The sequence below is a fragment of the Rattus norvegicus genome, chromosome 19 (assembly GCF_021556685.1).
Source record: "Rattus norvegicus strain SHRSP/BbbUtx chromosome 19, alternate assembly SHRSP_T2T, whole genome shotgun sequence".
Lineage (NCBI taxonomy): Eukaryota > Metazoa > Chordata > Mammalia > Rodentia > Muridae > Rattus > Rattus norvegicus.
Genome location: NC_141552.1, coordinates 10,614,004 through 10,620,003, shown reverse-complemented (window position 1 = coordinate 10,620,003; position 6,000 = coordinate 10,614,004). Strand labels below are relative to the sequence as shown.

General features: G+C 48.0%; 1 protein-coding gene across 5 annotated transcripts in view; it reads left to right on the top strand.

Moving 5' to 3' along the window:
• Positions 1–2,056: 2,056 nt before the first annotated feature.
• The window catches only part of Nlrc5 (NLR family, CARD domain containing 5), an 84,021-nt gene continuing 80,077 nt past the window's right edge, over positions 2,057–6,000 (top strand). For all 5 annotated transcript variants that reach the window (XR_015643299.1, XR_015643300.1, XM_087594041.1 and 2 more), the window contains 1 exon segment: positions 2,057–2,117. The gene's annotated coding sequence lies outside the window, so the exon portion shown is untranslated.

Sequence of the window (6,000 nt, the reverse complement as noted above, 5' to 3'; positions counted from 1 at the left end):
AAAGTCCTAATTATAAACCGAACTCTTGTTTCCCCACAGTTCTCCCTGGGGAACCAGTGAGTTTATTGTACTTTCTAACTTACAGAGCACAGTGGCCCCAAAGCAGCTGCAATGGAAAGTCTCCACCCAGCATAGATGATGGCTTCCCCATTGCTGTATAGACGGAGTCTTCTCCTCTAGTCCTCCCCAGCTTATATACTCTTGCCCCTTCTAGAGACCTCATGCAACTAGGGTAGAATTGCACACAAGTCACTGGGAGGAGTGACCAGAAACTCAGGAGAGGGTCTCATGACCCTCCTGTCTATTCTTCTAATCTTATGAGCTCATAGGATACCTTATAACACAGATTGAACACAGGGTAACTCTGGGAAAATGGTTCTGCCAGAATCCTTACTGGCACGCCTGTTGCTATAACAGCAGGAATGGTACTGGGTTTAAGATCCCGTGTTTCTCATTGCCAGGTGACCTTGACATCGCTGGATCTCATTTCTTCTTTCGTCTAACGAGATGTTAACCTCTGTCTGGCCCCTTCATGGGGCTGTGTGGGTTTAAGTACATCTAAATATGGCCCGTGCTTGTCTCTCTGGGTGGTGGCTACTTTCTGTGTTCACTGACATCCCTCTGTCAGCACGGAAGGGTGTAGGTCCAGCAACATGTAATGGTTGGGGGACTGTGAACTGAGCCTTAATGTTGGGCTGTAACTGTTCTCATACAAACAGCTGATGGCCCACCATGTACCCCAGGCTGGGGCTCCACCATCTGACAACAGGAAGCAGAGGCTGGCTAAAACCAAGACATTTATTTGTTAGAGGTGAACCAGGTAGGGATGGGAAAGCTAAGAGTCACACATAAGTAATCAGTGCAAAATAATAATTCCCTCCCTACTCTTTCCTGTCAAGAACTTTCTAGATTCCCCACTTGATTCTGGGAGGGAGGAGGATAGAGGGTCACAGGAATTCGAGACCCAAAGAAGGGAACTAACAGAAGGGCTTCTTAAGGGTTTCGGGCGCAAACCACATCTGTTCTAATTTCTGGTCTTCTATTCTTATGAAGGAATGGGAAGGTGCTACCTTTGTGGCCCTCAGGACAGATGCCAGAGCCAAAACTCAAGAGAATCATCTAGGGCAGTGTTTCTCAATCTATGGGTCACAATCTCTTGGGAGTCCAGTGATTTTTATTATGATTCATAATAGTAGCAAAATTATAGTTTCGAAGTAGCAACGGAAATAATTTTGTGGTTGGGGGTCTGCACAACATGAGGCTGCAGTATTAAAGGGTTCCACCATTAGGAAGGTTGAGAACCACTGGTCTAAGGCGATGTGGCCAGCACTTAAGAGGAGAATTTGAGCCTGAGGTTTTGGGGTCACGGGTGTGCTCCTGAGCCTACACTTCAATGCTAGTGCGTTGTCCTCGTCTCCTCCATTTCTCCCCCAGAGCATTCTGGGAGAGTTGCTTCACTGTGGGATGTCCTGGAAACCATCCTCCTGAGGAGGAGCCTGGCCTCCTGTTCTGGGACAAGGACAAGAGGCAGGGCAGGCTGTAGAACTTGGAACAGAGACAGGAACTTTCCAGGGCTGAGTCTGGCTCTTCTGCCAACCTCTTTCCATCCTCCCTGTCTCTGCGCCCAGCGTTCTTCTGTAGCCTAGGCAACCCTTGATCCCTCTGGCAGAGACACATCTGGAGACCGTGCCTTTCCAGGTCAGGTCTCAGGTGACAGCGGCTGTCGCGCACTGGAAGTCGGCAGTCAGGACCCTGGACCCAACTCCACTAAGTTTTGCTCAGCGGCTCCTCCTGCCTCCATCCAATATGTCCTCCGGGAAGTGTAGAAAGAAGGGTTGTGCGGGTCCGACGGCGCTCCGGCCCCACCCACCGCCTCGCAGATGCCCACCTTACCCTGTCTTGGTAGTAGGCAGAGAGGCAAGTCCTGCTGCGAGCTCCAAGCCGAGGCGGGTTCCGGGCACCCTTCTTGGGCGCCCTGGGGCTGGCACTTTGAATCCACGTGATTTCTCGGCAGCGGCAGCAGGTTCTATGAATTGGCGAACAGCGCTCTGTGGCCACTTTCAGTTTCGCACAGAGCGCGGTGGAGCCAGAGCTAAGCCCGTGAATTCCCTGCTCAGGTAGGGGCGCGGAGGGAGATTACGGGTTCGGATCTGCGCCTTGAGAGAGGAGGGGGGTGCCAGAGGCCAGGTGGATAGACAAATGGACCGAGGGGCTGGTGGGCACTGGTGGCTTAGCAAAATGCAGTCGGACACTCTGTATAGTTTGGGGACCACAGAATGTGGCAAATTGGGGAGTGACTCAGTTTGGGGAATTTTATATATGTCTGTGAGCCCCTCTCCTGGTACCACATTAGTCATTCCCTGGAGCCATACTTTCTTGCTCTTTTTTTTTTTCTTCTTTCTTTCTAACTTCCTTTGCTTTAATAGTAACCCAGAGTCACTGTTTGTTAAACAAAATTCCGAATTTTCAGGCAAACAACAACAAAACAAACAAACAAAACCCCTCTTTCACTAGCTGGTAGTAGTAGAAAGAATAGAGTTTGGCTGAACCTTAGCACCTTGCTGATCTATAGAAGGACGCTGTCATTTTCTAACAGTTGTCATTTTCTAACTCAAGTCGGTGGCTTCTGAGTATCAACTTTTTTTTTATAGCATTGGCAATAGCCCCCCCTTTTTTTTCCGGAGCTGGGGACCAAACCCAGGGCCTTGCTAGGCAAGCGCTCTACCACTGAGCTAAATCCCCAACCCCTCAACTTTTTTTTGTTGAAACAAATACCAGGTGTTAAACAGTATACAAAAAGACAGGGATCTTTAAAAAAAAAATCCAGAATATTGTGTTTTAAAAGAAAACGCTATTTCTTTAGTGTTGTCCATCACCTGTACTTCTATTGGTCATTGAAACAAGGATAAGTCTGGGCAGCCTTTTGTCCCTGGCCTGCCACAATGCTATGTGGGGTTCAAACCATTTTTTCATTCAGAAATAATGAGCTGGGAGTTGTGGGAGGTTCCTGGAGAGCTCTGGGTCTTCAGTACTATTGGTATGGATTGTTGGGGTTCCTCTGAAAAGGCGGGGTGCGGTGGGGGCTTCATACAGAAAAGGTATTTCGAAAAGTTGACCTTCATGATTGGGAAAAGGGTCAGAGAATGGCCAAAGATGGGTGTAGCTGGGCCATACCTGGAGCTTTCTCTTTCTGAGTCACTTTCTTGCAAGGAAAAAGAAACCCGGAAACCTACCGGCTTCCCTCTGGGGTGCAGCTCAGAGACAGGGCAGACCCTGCGTTGAGTACTCAGCGCCATAAAAATAAGGCACCGGGCCTGAGCTCCCACCAGAAAACAGCGTGGGCGAGAGCCGGTGGCTTGAAGTTCATAAGGCCCCCTGCCGTGTACATCCCACAGACCAGCTGCCCAGAAATTGTGCCTTGCTTGTCCTGTCTCCAGGACCAGCACCCACCTGTCCTGGAGTGGGGACCTCCTGGCACTCTCAGCACTGTGCACTGTGACCACAAGTTAGCGATTTCATCTCTTGGAAGCTTGTTCCCCCATCTATAGTGTAGACATAATGGATAGTTCAAAATGGATCTCGCAAATTGATTGAGACCAAACAGAAGTAGTGCTTGGTCACAAGAGTGAGGAGCCTGGGTATGCCGAAGTTTAGGGAATGCCGTAGTCTGCTTAGTCCTGCCTGCCCAGAAACCACAGGTCCACCTATCTCAGAAGCTGAGCATGCTCAGACCTAGTAAGCGCCTGAGTGGGAAAGCCTACTTAGACCGGTTCCTGGACCAGCCGGAGAGCCGCAGTACCTGGTCTATGTCCATGTGCCCCAGCACACCTCTCTTTCTCTCCCCTCTGGGAAGAACCCAACAAAACTCTGTAGATTCTTTCCTCCCATTTGTTGAGCTGTGTGTTGGGTCTCCTAAAGAAGACATTGCCACTGCCTCTGAATGCGTCCTTATTTGGACATTGGGTGGCTGCAGACTCTTAAGATGAGGTTGTAGGGTGGGCCCTGTAAGACTTCCGCCCCCTAATAGAGGCAATCAGCAGGTTAAAACAGATACCTCAGGGAAGGCAGCCATCTTGGGGAGGCAGAGACTGCAGCTTCAAGCTGAGAGTCAAAATTCCCAGGAACCAAACCACCCCAAATGGAAAGAGGAAGGTCCCTTTTCTTGTACCCTCAGAGAAGGCAGACTGCAGAGAATAAAAAAGCCATGGCTGCCAGCACTTGTTGGAATTTTCTTTTTTTAACTCATCTGATAACGTCATCCCAGCATCCCTCCTCTAGCACCAGCAGAGAATAGGGGCAAAGGAAGTTTAAACACTTAAATTTTAGGGGAGGATGTGGCTTAGGGGGCAAGAGCTCTGCCTAGCTCGCAGAAGATTCTTGGTTCTGTCCTTACTACAGGAGACAAGCAAAAACCTCTTTGTAGGTGTTCTCAAGACGCAGAACATCGCCTGTGTTCACCAAATATGTTTCTGTGAGTGTAGTTGATAGCCTAAACCTTTTTTTTCCGCTGGAATTAATTCTGCCGAAGAAACATGATTTGGAAGCAAAACAGAATAAATCCTGCCGCCTGCCGGCACAGGAGGTTCAGAGAGCAGGACCCCAGGCCTTTACAAAACCCGCGGGGAGTCCTGTGTAAAATCAGGCGGAAGCTGGAAGCAGGTGCCACTTATAGGACTCTGTCATGGTAGCTCCCATTTCTGGGTCCCTGAGGTGGGTAGAGTTGGCATGACCCCCATTCTTCTCTTTAGGAGAGCCCTGCGTCTTCCGTTCTGTGGACCTCGGAGATGCAGGTAGGGGGCTCTGTGATTCTGGTCACCCATGACTACAGATTCACCGTCTCAAATCATAGCATAGGCCTGCCCATTCCTCCAGACAGAGGTTTCTCACTCTCCCTGATGACAGCACACCAGGTGCTCCTCCTAACTCCTCCCAGGGGACTCTTCTCCAGGGGGGCGTTGGCCACCCTCTGTCTACTCACCTATGACTTTCACTGAAGGGTAATTACAAGGAGCTGATAGGCAGAGGCCCTCTAGCACTAACTCGGCCTTTCCATGTGTTTGTTACCATATTTTAATGAGCTCGGATATGATTAAATGTTTTCTCGTATTAAACTAAATAATATGTATGATGTTAACACCAGAGCCCAGGCATGGTCCGCACACCCAGGACTTAGGTGGCTGAGGCAACAAGAGGTGGAACAGCCTGACCTATGTAGTGAGACCCCATCTCCAGCATTTTTTGAATAAATAACTTAATTAACCGATACGTGCCAATAATAAAAATCTAGTCACTCAGATGCTATCTGTGAAGACAACCAGCATCACTGGGTTCCCGTGTCTTATTCCAGTGTCTAATTCAGCCTTTACAGACAAGGGTATCCAGTGTTTTCACCTACACAGTCAGTTTCAGCCTAATAAACTTTAGATCATATACATATATACACATACAAATATACAGATATACATATGTGCTTCCTTGACCTTATACACGCATATACATATGTGTATTCCCTCTCTCACGATGAGAGTGTATTGCATAGCACATGGATAGGTTTCTCTTTTCATTCAATGCAATAAATAATCTTTGTTTTCTCTTTTTTTCTCTCTCTATATTTATTATTTTGGTGCTGGGGTTCAAACATGGGGCTTGGGTATGTGCTTTTCCACTAAATCATGTCTTCAGCCCTCTTTATGGCTGTATACTCTGTGCATAGAAAGACCTATTTATGCAAGTATATCCTGTACTTTGACCATATGTGTGTGTGTGTTTGTGTGTGTGTGTGTAAATAATATATGTATTTTTTTTTCTGGAGCTGAGGACTTAACCCAGGGCCTTGTGCTTGCTAGGCAAGTGCTCTACCACTGAGCTAAATCCCCAACCCCCTAATATATGTATTTTATGCACCTATAGAACAATGTATTATTTTGTGCGTCTGTATAAAATCCAGGATCCACAAATGAAAGAAACACACTCAATGCTTGTTTTTCTGAGTCTGTCTGG